This window comes from Narcine bancroftii, chromosome 6, assembly GCF_036971445.1.
Source record: "Narcine bancroftii isolate sNarBan1 chromosome 6, sNarBan1.hap1, whole genome shotgun sequence".
Lineage (NCBI taxonomy): Eukaryota > Metazoa > Chordata > Chondrichthyes > Torpediniformes > Narcinidae > Narcine > Narcine bancroftii.
The window spans coordinates 240714692-240729002 of NC_091474.1; the positions used below are offsets into that span (position 1 = coordinate 240714692).

A 14311-nucleotide genomic window follows, 5' to 3' on the forward strand; every position below is an offset into this window, starting at 1 on the left:
CAAATATTTGTTTCTGATGACAGGCCTGTACTCAGCCTTCCTCCTACACCAAGAGTTAGATACATTCATTCCTGTACTCAGCCTTCCTCCTACACCAAGAGTTAGATACATTCATTCCTGTACTCAGCCTTCCTCCTACACCAAGAGTTAGATACATTCATTCCCGTACTCAGCCTTCCTCCTACACCAAGAGTTAGATACATTCATTCCTGTACTCAGCCTTCTTCCTACACCAAGAGTTAGATACGTTCATTCCTGTACTCAGCCTTCCTCCTACACCAAGAGTTAGATACGTTCATTCCTGTACTCAGCCTTCCTCCTACACCAAGAGTTAGATACGTTCATTCCTGTACTCAGCCTTCCTCCTACACCAAGAGTTAGATACATTCATTCCTGTACTCAGCCTTCCTCCTACACCAAGAGTTAGATACATTCATTCCTGTACTCAGCCTTCCTCCTACACCAAGAGTTAGATACGTTCATTCCTGTACTCAGCCTTCCTCCTACACCAAGAGTTAGATACGTTCATTCCTGTACTCAGCCTTCCTCCTACACCAAGAGTTAGATACGTTCATTCCTGTACTCAGCCTTCCTCCTACACCAAGAGTTAGATACATTCATTCCTGTACTCAGCCTTCCTCCTACACCAAGAGTTAGATACATTCATTCCCACAGTATGACCTCATCGAAACTTCAACCTATCTTTGATATCTATTATCGTTTTTTTTTCCCTCAAGTGTGGTAATTTAATTTATACTCATTGTTTATTGGGATATTTGACTTGTCTCTCTTATGGCATTTGTACATTGTACTTATGTGTACAACAATTAACTCTGATATTTCAAAAATTTCGACCTGCAGCACGGTAACAGGCCATTTCAGCCCATGAATCTGTGCCAACCAATTTACACCAAAATAACCAACACTTCTGATTCGTTTCGAAAAGTGGGAGGAAACCAGAGTCCCCAGGGAAAACTCATGCAGACACGGGGAGAACGTACAAATTCCTTACAGACAGCACAGGATTAGAAGCCCGGTTCCAATTGTTGGTGCCGTAAAGGCGTTGTACTGATAGTTACGCCAACGGGGCTGCCGATCTGATCTCATCCTTATCCTTGGGAACCTCTTCTACAATGTCTTGGAAGCTCACCAAGCCATTCTGGATGTTCGTTAGAAGCAGTAAAGAGGAAAACAATCAAAGAGAGATTAGCCAATCAAGTAAAATGAGAACGAGACAGCACATCTGTTAGTGGCCAGAATGTGAATGCAGCAGGCTCATATCTGACTGACAAAAGTCCCTGATCTTTATTTAAGGGACTGGTGCAGATTGAAATGAAAACTTGAACTCTAATTTCTGCTGTATCAGGATATCCTGTGTGCATCAAACCCAGTGGAATACTTTTGAAAGACAGCCATCAGCAGGTGCATTGAAAGCAGACTTGCTCGATGCATCACAGAGTAAGATGGGAGCAGCTCAGAACATAATGCAAACTTCACTCCTCTCCATGCTCTCCGTCTACATCTTCTGTCCTCTTCTCTCCCACCCTTCTTAAAGAGTGGAGGGACATTTGCAATTTTCCTGTGCTCCGGAACCATTCCAGAATCTCGTCATTCTCAAAAGATCATGACTGATGTCTCCACAATCTTGTCAGCTACTTCTTTAAGAACACTGGGGCATGATCCATCTGGTCCAGGGGATTTATCCACCTCCAGAGTTTTCACCTTCTCCTTTGCAATAGCAACCACCCCCACATCTGCCCCTTGAGACTCTTGCATTTTCTAAAATTTAATTTAGACATACAGCACAGAAACAGGCCATTTCAGCCCACGAGTCTGTGCCGCCCAGCTTACACCCCATTACCTTATACCCATGGTACATTTTGAACAGTGGGAGGAAACCAGACCCCCGGAGAAAACCCACACATACATGGGGAGAACATACAAACTCCTTACAGCCAACATGGGATTCCAACCTTGGTCCAGTCCCAATCACTGGTGCTGTAAAGCCGTCGCGCTGACCGTTACACCAACCATGCTGCCCTGCTGGCATCTTCCACAATGAAAACCGACTCGAAATACTCATCGAGTTCATCTGTCATTTTTTTTGTCCCATATTATGATCTCCCCATTGTCATTTTCCAGTGATCCAATGCCAAGCTTCCCTTCATATTTCATATTTTCTCTCAGTGCTGTTTTTAGTTGCCTTCTGATGTTTTTTAAAAATGTCCCAATCTGCTTGCTTCCCCCTAATTTTTGCTCTACTGTGTGCCTTCTTGTTTGCTTTCATGCTGCCTTTTGTCAGCCACAGTTGCTTCCTCCTCTCTTTAGAACACTTCTTCACCTTTGGGTTGAATTTGTCCTGTGCATTACGAGTTAATCTCTGAAACTTCAGCCACAGCTGCTCTACCGTCATCCCTGCTAGTGTCCACTGGTAATCAACTTTGGCCACCTCCTCTCTCAGTCCCCTTTATTCCACTGGTATACCGAGGCATCCAATTTAAATTTCTCCCTCTCAAACTGCAGGATGAAATCTATCACTGCCTCCAAAGGATTCCTTTACCTTAGGTCTCCTTATCAAATCTGGTTCATTACATCATCAATCTAAAATTGCCATTTCCCAAGTTGTCTCAACCACAAGTTGCTCTAAAAAGCTGTCCCGCAGGGATTCTATAAATGCCTTCTCTTGGGATCCAGCACCAACCTGGTTTCCCAATCACCCTACATATTGAAATCCCCCATGACTATTGTACCATTGCCCTTTCTGCCTGCCTTCTCTATCTCCCAGTGTAATCTGTATGTCATTTCCTGGCTACTGTTTGGAGCTCTGCGTATAACCCCATCAATGTCTTTTTACCCTTCTAATCTCTTAACTCTATCCACATGGATTCTACAATCCTATGTCTCCTCTTCCCAAGGATTTGACTTTACATGATCTTTTACCAGCAGAGCCTCCCACCCCATCCACCCTACTCACCTGTCCATTTCAATACACCATGATTAGCTCCCACTTGTTGTCCTCTTTCAACCACGACATGGTGATGCCCACAACATCATCCAGTTACACTACAAGATCATCAGGCTTATACTACATGCAATTAAATACAAGATCTTCAGTCCTGTATTCATCGCCCTTCTCAATCTTGTCTCGATAGTACCACAAGTTAAATTCTTACACTTATAGAATCAGAGAGGCCAGCAATTTTGCCCTGTTGATCGGCTACCCATCTCACTGCATCTATTAAATCATACTGGATCCCATTCCCTTCCCTTCCCCAACAGCTCTAGCAAACCTGCCCTCCATGATGATGGAGGTTCAGGTGTAACCTGTTCTTTTCGTACAGGACTTACCTTCCCCAGAAGAGATTCCAATGATACAGATATCTGAAATCTTGGATGTGAAAATGTCCAACCACAGTCCTAAAGACAGTTTCTTCCCCGCAGTCATCAGGCTCTTGTATGAACCCCATTGTAGCGCTGTTATTGATTGGTGCTAATTGATCTTCCTTTTCATCATCATCCAACACTGCAAATTGTGCTCTTTATACAGCTGTATGAATATTAGAGATAATGTGTTGGTCTGTTTGCAGAAGAACCCTTCTCACTGTACGAGATATTTTGTGGCAAATTAACTTAATCTTATAACGTATTTCATTCACAGATAATTTGAGGGTGAACAGAAAATGTGCCTTTGCTGTATTGGTTGAGGTGGGCTGCAGTTGATTGGATTTGTGGTTAGCAAAGTGGGGTGGTACATTTAGTGCAGTGGTTATCATAACGCTGTTACAGTCTGTAAGGAGCTTGTACGTGCCTGCATGGATTTCCTCCGGGCGCTCTGGTTTTCTTCTAAACGTAACCGGGCTGTAGGTTCATTGGGATATTTGGGAGGCCCGGGATTATGGGCGGAAAGGACCTGCTACCATGCTGTTCAAGACAAAGACAAAGAGCAAGAACCTGGTTGGGTGGTGCCAGAACCACAATCTTGCTCTCAAGGCCATCATCTTTAACCCATGAGAGGTCTATAACAACAGGAAATAAATTGTCCTTGAATCTGTACGTTTTCAAACTCATGTATATTCTGCACTGTGGAGGGGGGAAGACAGAGTGCGACCAAGACGGGAGAGGTCCCTTAACGTGTTTTCAGATTTCCTCAGGCAGTAGGAGGTACAGACGGAGTCAATGGAAACATCACATTTTAGTCTCGATTTACTTTTTCACAGACCTCTCATAGATATGTATTCTGTACACATGTCACTAAATTTTTTGTCTTGTGACAGCATTGCATCTGTAACGTTGCTATAAATTGCATTTTTTTAGAAATAAATAAATGAGTGCATAAAAAAAGGAGAAAGTGAGGTAGTGTCTGTCGTTCATTGTCCATTCAGCAGAGGGGAAGAAATCGTCTTTGTACCGTTGGTGTTTGTCTTCAGGCTCCTGTACCTCCTTCCTGATGGTAGCAGAGTGAAGAGGGCATGGCCTGGGTGGTGGGGGGCCTTGAGGATAGAGGCTGCTTTCTTGAGACACCACCTCTTGTAGATTTCCTTAATGAAGTGAAGACTAGTGCCCATGATGGCATTGGCTGAGTTCACAACTCTCTGCAACTTTCTCCTGTCCTGTCCACCAGCACCCCCAGACCAGACAATGATGGAACCAGTCGGAATGCTCTCTACGGTACACCTATAGAAATTTGCAAGGGTCTTTGGTGACATACCAAATCTCCTCAACTTGGAGGTTAAGATCGGATCAGCCATGATCAGATCTAGCTGGCAGATCAGGCTTGAGAATGCTTCCAATGTTGTTCAGATTGCAGCACAGTGAGATGCAGTTCCTCACTATTAATGTGAGAGGGCGACATTGACCACCATTTTGTTTTCTTCCAGGGCTTTTCTTTCCTTGCAGTGCAGAAAGTTCACAGCAAGGCACAAGGTACCAAAATTCAAATTAAAGCTTGCTTTTGGAGAATGAGAATACTTCTTGGGCAGTCCCACAACAGTGAGAGACCACTCAGTCCCCGGTCCCAAATGCTATTGACATTCTTGAACCTAACACAATGCACTTTGAGAGAAACAAAGGTAATAAGCATAAAACAGATAAGTCTTCACAGTCGCTGTTATGCAAAAGAAAATGTTCTGCTTTAATAGTGCAGGGTGTTGTTGGTCATGGAGCAATTTTATGGTTAGGGAAAGGGTAGTAGGGGGAGGGTCAGAAGCCTGATGGCTGGTTGGATCAAAGCTGTTCTTGAAGGAACTGTGATTGGTTTATTTATCCTGTCACTGAATTTAGAGGTGAGAGTCTTGATGGTTTGAGAGGTTTGCTAAAAGGTAATCCTTGGAGATTAGGGATTAATCACGCCCATAGATCATGAAGTAATGGACTCCCGGCTTCTGGCAGGAAATGAGAAGAGAGCATGTTTAAAGGTAGCAGCCAGAAGGAAAAAAATAGAAGGTAGGCATGAAAAGTGAGGGGGGAAAATTTCAGAGGATATATGTGAGTCCAATTTTTTTCTGCGCAGAGCGTGGTGGGTCCCTGGCATGGCTTGCCAGGAGTTGTGGTGGAGTCAGATACAATAGGAACATTGAAGAGGTTGTTTTTTTCCCAAACAAAAGAGAGAAGGGCATCTCTCATGTTCCCCTACACCTTGATGAAGGGCTCAAGCCCAATACATTAGTGATGTATCTTTACCTTTGCTACATAAAGGCACTGTTTGCCCTGCTGAGTTTCTCCAGCATTTCTGTGGGTTTATTTTTTTCACTTAACCATGGTGTCAATAGAATCCTGTGTTTTACCCCTAGTTTAATTTGGGCATCATGCTCAGAGTTGACACATGGGACAAAGGGCTGTTCCTGTGCTGTACTGTTCTGTCTTCTATGTCCAGAGTTTTGAGGGTCTTTTATGTTGTTGTCTGTCTTCTTAGATGTCTTCAATGAAAGGGAGATCCATGCCCCCAATGGTGCTGGAAGTAGATTGCATCAGATCTGTTCTGGCATCAGATGTGCATACAACATTCCGTTTGGACATGTTTCAGGGGAAGAGGGTTTCAGTGTTGTACTGGGAGAGGAATTGGGATTAGTTTAGAACAGTGGTTTTCAAATTTTTTTCTTTCCACTCACATACCACTTTAGAGTAATCGCTATGCCATAGGTGGTCTTTGATTAGTAACTTAAGGTGGTATGTGAGTGGAAAGAAAAAGTTTGAAAACCACTGGTTTAGAACATAGAACACAAAATATTACAGCACAGTACAGGCCCTTCAGCCCACGATGCTGAACCTTCCTCCACCACCAGCATTCCAGGAGCCCACCACTCTGCGTAAAGAATTAACCCCTGACATCTCCCCTAAAACAACGTCTTCCGGTATTTGCTATTGTCACCCCAGGAAATAAGAGCTGGCTGACCCCTCTATCTAAGCCCTTCATAATCTTATATTCCTGTCTTAAGATACCTCTCATCCTTTGTCACTCCAAAGAGCAAAGATTTAGCTCTGTCCAACCTTGTTTCATATGAAATATCCTGGTAAATCTCCTCTGTTCCCTCTCCAAAGATTAACACCCTTCCTGTACTGAATGTAATATTCCAAGAGTGGCCCGCCAAGAGTTTTATAGAGCTGTCATTATATTTGAAGGTGAGAAAGTTGGTGGGACCTCTCCAATGGTTTGAGAAGTTTGCTGGAGGTTTGCAGGATTATTCTGCCCACAGACCATGAGTTCTGTGCCAGATTCAAGACTTCCACCTACAAGCACTCAGACGACCAAAGAAAATAGAAAGCAACCCACCTTTTGCATAGTCTCTTCCTGGGCCTTTAATCATCAAGACGTGGTGTGTGTCAGACCCTAGTGGGTGGGGAGCTTGGTACAGAGCCCTAAGAGAGAGAGTTCGAGTTACTTTTTTTTTGAATATTTTATTTTAATTTTCATAGACTTGTCAAAACAAACATTATATTAACATTCATGAAGCAGACAGAGAATGTGTTTAATTCCCCCCCCCCCCACCCCTCCCCACCCTCATACAACTGAAAGTACACTCAATTAAATTATATGGATAACAAAACGAAAAACTGCTTCGGGATTAAATGTAAATAAGGTGGAACGAGGGAATCAGGGGAAAGATGGACTGTAAATATGGTTATTGTGAGGAATACGAGGGGGGATATGTTTTTTTGTCATCATGTGAACATTTAAAGATGACTGTATATTAGAAGTAAGAATGAATACGAGGAGCTCAAAGAAAGGGAGGGAGGTACAAGGGGTGCATTGGGCATGTCTCAAAATGGCAGGACGGGGGGGGGGGGGGGTTGGTGCCAATAGTTTGGTTATTGGTGCCGGGGGGTTGGTGGTAAAGATAAATTTGGAGGGGAGGGGGGATTTCTGAGGAGTTTGAGTTACTCTTTATTGAGGTGCACAGTTTTACAGCATGGAAACAGGGTTTTCAGCCCAACTTGTCCAGGCCGTCCAAATTGTCTGCATTGGCTAGCCTAATTTGGCTGCTTTTAACCCATTTACTTCTAAACCTTTCTTATTTATGAATGTATTCTTTGCTATGTCTGAATGTACTTTAAATGTGGGAATTGTGGCCACCTCTACCACTTCTGTTTCAAATTCCTACCACACTGTTTGTAAAAGGAGTCCTTCAGGTCCTTGTAAAATCTTTTCCCTCTCCCTGCTCCTGCACTCGGAGCCCCTTTCACACCACGTGTGGGTTAACCGGCTAATTTAGCAGGTCCCTTCCCGGTAATCATGTGGAAACAGGCCCTTTGGCCCAACTTGCCAACACCAACCAAAATGTCCCACCCACACCAGATCCACCTGCCAGGGTTTGCCTCATATCCCTCTAAACCAGGGGTGTCAAACTCAAATTCACAGAGGGCCAAAATTAAAAACTTGGACTAAGTCGAGGGCCAAACTAAATATTTATTGAAAATTTTCAACAACATCTGCATGTTTTCTCTTCTTTCAACATATGTAATGTTAAACTTTTTCTTATTAAAATAAATGTTTAATAATAGTTTTGGATAAACTCTTTCGTTGTCATTGTCATTGGCCCATTTCCTTTAGCGTCTGAAACCGTGCACATGACAAGTCAATGAGGGATGATTAAAGCAGTGGTCTTCAAACTTTTCTTTCCACCCACAGACCACCTTAAGCAATCCCTTACTAATCACAGAGCACAAATGGCACAGGGACGCAAGTGGAAAGAAAAAGGTTGAGAACTGTTGTATTGTGGTAACTCCACATCTGATTAGGTTAATTGTTAGGCAAGTGGTCAGAGAAGGACCCCCCCCCCCACCCCAAGAAAGGCTTAAATCACAGGAACAAAATAAGCTTCCGTCTCACTGCTCCCAATCTTACACACAGTCCTGATGTGGAATGTGGGGTCGCAGCTCCATGTTCACCTGAGTTCAGGTGCTCTCTGTGTGGAGTTTGTACGCTCTCCCCTTGTCTTGGACCAACAGGTCGGTCGCCTGACGAAGGCACCCGAACCCCCCGTTGAAATGCCGGCGTCCGGGGCGGTGGAGGAATTGGCTGAGAAAAGCGCGTTGCTCCCACCCCCCTCCCATGGTTGGAGAGGGATTAAACTGCGATCTCATGGCGCCGGGCTCGACTCCAATAAAAGGAGTGGGAGGCAGGGTCCACCGCGCACGGAGCGAGGGGGAAGGCATCGCCAACGAGATGTTCGGTCCGGCGTCGCCGCTGAAACGCAGACCCAGAGAGGATGGTCCCCAACTCCAGCCGCGTCTGTGTGTCCGGGAGCCAGGCGGGCTGAGTGCGGCGCTCCGATCCCCGGGATTCGGGACTCTGAGATCCCTCCACACCTCCGGCATCTTCATTTTCACCTTCAGTGTGCATGCGCTATACTGGCGCGGCGGCCAGTGGACCAACTCTAATATATATTTAATATGATCTTGCGGGCCAAATATAAATTTGGCCCGCGGGCCAGAGTTTGACATGTGTGCTCTAAATCTATCCTATTCATGTATCTATTATTTGCCATGGAGATTTACATATTCTATATAAATTATAAAGAGTAGCACACAACATATATTAGAATAAGACGCTCTCTATATTATCATACTAATGTGCCCAGTATATATTAAAGATCAAGAAAGGTTTCACAGGATATAGGCCAAAGGCAGGCAAATTGTCCCAGCTCAGATGGATGGCATAAATGGATTGAGCCAAAGGTCCCATTTCCATGTTGTACAGCTCTATCACGTAGGAATTTCAGGAATGCCACAGCCTTTAGGATTCCCGAAAGGTTGACCTCCAGGTTGAGATGGTAGTGAAGGCAGCGAATGCAATGTTGGCATTCATTTCTAGCGGGATAGCATACAAGAGCGGGGATATAAAGCTCCGAGACTCTATAAAAAACTTCTGAGACCTCATTTGGAGTACTGTGTACAGCTTTGGGCGACACATTGCTGGCATTGGAGAAGATTCAGAGAAGATTTACTAGAATTATACCAGGAATGAAAGGGTTAGTACATGAGGAACGATTGTCGGCTCTTGGACTGTACACCTGTACCCGTTGGAGTAGAGGAGGATGAATGAGAACCTCAGAGACATTTTGAATGCCGAAAGGTCTGGAGAGTAGGTAGGGCAAGGATGTTTCTCACGGTAGGAGATTCTCAGACAAGAGGCCGTAATTTCAGGATAAAAGGATGTCAATTTAAAACAGAAACATTTCTTTAATCCGAGGGTTGTTAGTCTGTGTAACTTGTCACAGGTGGCTGTGGAAGCAAGATCATTGGGTGTATTTTTAGGCAGAGATTTACAGATATTTGATCAGTCGGGGCATCAAGGGATATGGGGAGAAAGCCGGGGAGTGAGGCTGTGTGGGTGGATGGGTCAGCTCATGATTAGAATGACGGAGCAGAATAAATGGGCCATTGGGGCAACTTTTGCTCCTATATCTTGTGATCTTGTGACGTTCTTCATTCTTTCGTGTCTCTTGGATTCCTGTACCCTCTCAACCATGGTCGAGAAGATTCCTCAGGCAGCCTATTCATCTCTCACAAATTGAGTGTCATGAGTTTTATGCTCAACTATTAACCATTGTGGTGACATTAATTTCATCACATGAGGATCAGGTCACTGAGTCCTTGGTGTTTGCTCTATTTTTAGAATAATTAATGTCTGATCATCCAATCTACACGAGAACAAATGAAATACAAGCAAGAGCAGGCCATCGAGTGGTTTGTATCTTCTCTTTCATTCAGTGACATCATGGCTGATCAGGACACCAAGAAAGACTCTGACAGTGAGGTTTTCCCTCTTGTCACAAACCTGAGACCCATCTTATTCTTCTGACTCAGTGCTATTGCATATGATGCCATTGCTCAGTACAGGAGCAAAGAAAGTGATGGAAAAATACAGCAGGTCACACAACATTCCTTATGTCAAAGATGCATCCCCAACGTTTTGAGCCTGAGCTCTTTGTCAAAGTAAGAGCCAGGTGGCAGGCACTTGAATATAATGGTGGGGGTTGGGGGGGGGGGGAGCCAGGGGGAAGAGCACAGGCTCACAGGCTCGAGGCGCAACGCTGCATGACCTACGGACTTTCTCCGGCACTTTTGTATATTGAACTACAGTGTCTATGCCAGGAGCAATGATCATGGTTTTAATCCATCAATATTACATCTTAAAGAGTTTAAGTGTTAAAAATATGCTTTTAGTCTGCAGGGTAAAGCGATGGAAGAGGAAACAAAAGCAGATCTTTACGTGAATGCTCTTTTGTATTAATCTGACCTCGTGTGTTGCAGACAGGAAAGGAAAGATATTGTTACAGACAACATTATTAGCAAAGAGTCTGCTCAAAAAAATGCTTGTCCCAACATGGCACTGGGTGGGAAAGCACCCCGGGATTTGGAAACAGTGCTGTTAAAGGGCAAGGCATTCCGCTGATCTTACAGGGGAGAATTGAATTGGTAGCAGAGTGGAATGGGCGATGACATTTTCCCTCATATTCAGCTCATATAGATTCACTTAAGGGAATTTAAATTTGGCTTATATATTCACAAGCTAATCAAAAGGAAAAAGAGTGACCAGGAATCACAAAATTGTTACAAAAAAAGCAACAATTCAGCCTATCAAATATATGCCAGCTCAAGAGAAAAAACAATCCAGCCTTTCCTCCTCCCCAATTCCCACTATTTTTTTCCTGTTCAAACATATTCAGTTCCATTTCTAACCTACAATGTAACTTGCCTGCACTAACTGCAGGAATAAAAATCAGGTAATTCACTATCGTTTCTTTGGAATCCCGATGGGCTCAGCATCTGGCTCAACAACACCACACTCCCACATGCACTTTATACACATGGGTGAACTGTTCCCACACACACTTTATACACCCTAGGGCAACGTTCTCAGACTTCATGAAGGGAAAGCCAGAGGAATACAATATAGTGATCATGGGGAGAATCAGAAGTGGAGAGAGTGCTTGAGATTCACTGTCTCAGTGGACCTTTCTTGGACCCAACACACTAATAGTATTGTGAAGAAAGCACACCGGCACTTCTACTTCCTCGGGAGTTGGCGAAGGTTTGGTATGACACCAGAAACTCTGAGAAATTTCTATAGAGGTGTGGTGGAAAGTGTGCTGACCGGCTCCATCGCAGGAACACCAATACCCTCGAGCATAAAGCCCTGCAAAAGGTAGTGGACACAGCCCAGGACATCACAGGCAAAAACCTCCACTTCTATCAAGAACATTTAAAGGGAACACTGCCATCAGAGAGCAGCAGCAATCATCAAGGATCCACTCCACCCAGCGCACACTCTGTTCTCGCTGCTGCCGTCAGGAACGAGGTGTAGGTGCCACAAGACTCGCACCACCAGGTTCAGGAACAGCTGCTCTCCCTCCACCGTCAGACTCTTCAATGACAAACTCAATCAGGGCTCATTGAAGGGGTCTGACTTTGTGCACTTGATTGATTTTTTATTCTCTCTGTATTGCACAGTTTGTTTACATTCATTATCGGTTTGCAGTTCTTTATTTGTTTACATGTTTATGCAGTGTATAGTTTTTTTGTACTATTATGTACTCTGATAATAAATCTGAAATTGGAAAAATCTGAAATACCTGTGTAATCTCCCCTTACAATATCTTCTCTTCCAAACCAAACAACCCCAAAATTGCTCGTCTCTGGAATCATTTTAATAACCCACTTCTCCACCCTTTCCAGAATTTGATCTTCTTACCCAACACATAGCTCCCGGAGCTGGGCAAAATATTTCGATGAGCCAACTTATATAAAGGTCCCTGATAACTTTCTTGCTCTTGTATGCAGTGCTTTGAACATAAAGCTGTTTTTTAATCAATATTTAGCAAGCCTTTCAACCAGGGGTGCGGGTCTGCAGGAGGGTCACTCCAGCACCTCCTTCTCGTCGTCTTTGGTGAGCTCCTGCACCAAAAAATTAGCACTGCACCACCGCCTTCAATTCACTTTGCTCGTACATTGCCCCAGTTCTCTCTGTTACTGGATCCCTTTCTTTTTTGAAGTACATAAAATTATGAAGGGCTGGTATGAAGGTATTTATCACAGTATTTTACCAAAAGCAGCTAAAACTGGAGGGCATAGGTTTAAGTTGAGACAGAAAGTTTTAAAAGGATCCAAGAGACGCTGGGTAGATCGAGCGAGCTGCCAGTGAAAGTTGCACAGGCAAGGACAATTACAACATTTAGACAGGTAGATGAACAGAAAAGGTTTAGAGGATTATGCACCATGCAGAGGTGAATAGGATTAGTCCTGATGGACAACTTGGTTGGAATGGAGGAGTTGAGCCGAGTGGTCGACTCTTGACTCCTCTCAGAAACTGTCAAGGGAGGTCCACATCAACTGAAAGAATTTGTGACCTTAGCAGGCTCTGATATCTGAATGGTGACTCTGGGAGGTGGGTTGTGGGGGTGAGCCAGCTTGCCTAGGTCACCTCCCTAAATGAAGCAGCATTTTCTTTACATCAGTCTAGGTCACGAAGGCTTGGCTGGCATCTTGACCATGGGCTTATCAAGCACACACATGTGGACAACCACTGTCGATATCGTCTCTCCTTCAATCCATGGCGCTGATGGGACTTCTACACCATATGCTTTAGAATAATCGAATATAGGTGAAGAAGTTGGCCAATATCATTATCTTCATGGCTGGTCATATGACCTCAGTACCTGATTCCCTCTTTCTCTCCTTACCTCTTGATACTTTTAGCCAAAGAGGCCACATCAAATTTCCTGTTGAATATATCCAACGAAATGGCCCTGATGACTTTCTGCAGTCGGGAGTTCCACAAGTTCACAACTCCCTGAGTGAAGAAGTTTCTCTTCATCTTGGTCCTAAATGGCTTCCCCCTTTTCCTTAGATTGTGACCCTTTGTTTTGAACTTCCCCAACATCGTGAACATTCTTCTTGCATCTAACCTGTCTTGTCCTGCCAGTATTTTATACGTCTCTATGATATCCACTCTAAATTTCAACGAGTGTATCCGTGGTCATTCCAGGGATCAGGCAGGTGAACCTTAACATACCGGTCTGCTAAGGTGCTTAAAGGAGCCATTCTTCATGTGTGAACTCAAGCTCTTCAACTTATCCTTTGCTGTTATTTAGGCAACCAATCTGCATACAGCAGGTCCATTAGTCAACTAAGAAAAGTAATTAACCATTTTAGGTTGGAGAAATTAAATATAACATGGTACCATGGGATTCTTTTATGTTCATTTGAGAGAAGGACAGAGGCTCAGTTTAAGAACTCGTCCGAAAGAGCATGTCTTCATCTGTGAAGCACTTTGTTTGAGTGTTTGCCTGGATTAGGTCCACAAATGTGGGAATGGTGCTCACGCGATATAAACTCCAGACTCAGAGTCATGAATGGGACTCACGAAGCCAACCTTGGCACCTGTCTGGCCGCATAAATCTATTAAACCGAATCTCTGACAACAATTTCCATGATGTTGCTTTTTCCACAGGTGCGATGATACTAAATGATTATTTTGTAAGTTGATGATTGTGCAATATTCTACCTTGCTCATTGCTTCGACTGGCTTGGAGCTCACCCAAATGCTAACCCCAACAGAAATACTCTGGGGATTGTGCATTCAGTGGAATTTATTAAAGAAGTCCCTGTCTTCATCCTATAAAAGACTTCCCCACCCCCTCCCCTAAACAGTAGCAGGGCTTTCCGTAAGTCAAGCATGAAGACGGAAAAGCTGCAGTCTAAACAACTGTGGGTCTTTCAGTTGACTTGCTGCAAGGTAAGGGAGGAGTCTATGGAGAGGCCTCAGGGAAAGGGGTGGAAGAAATAAATCCAAGCATTTCATCAATAAATA

General features: G+C 44.0%; 1 long non-coding RNA gene across 3 annotated transcripts in view; it reads right to left on the reverse strand.

Annotated features, from left to right (window-relative positions):
* LOC138737179 (uncharacterized) overlaps nucleotides 1-14311 on the reverse strand; it is a 105094-nt gene that overhangs the window by 73894 nt on the left and 16889 nt on the right. For 2 of the 3 annotated variants that reach the window (XR_011340819.1, XR_011340820.1), the window contains exons 2-3: nucleotides 6770-6855; nucleotides 3349-3547 (exon numbers count right to left, since the gene is read on the reverse strand). This is a non-coding gene — a long non-coding RNA (uncharacterized lncRNA). Of the gene's footprint in view, nucleotides 1-1012; nucleotides 1160-3348; nucleotides 3548-6769; nucleotides 6856-14311 lie in introns of all 3 variants that reach the window. The other variant, XR_011340818.1, reaches the window with a different exon arrangement.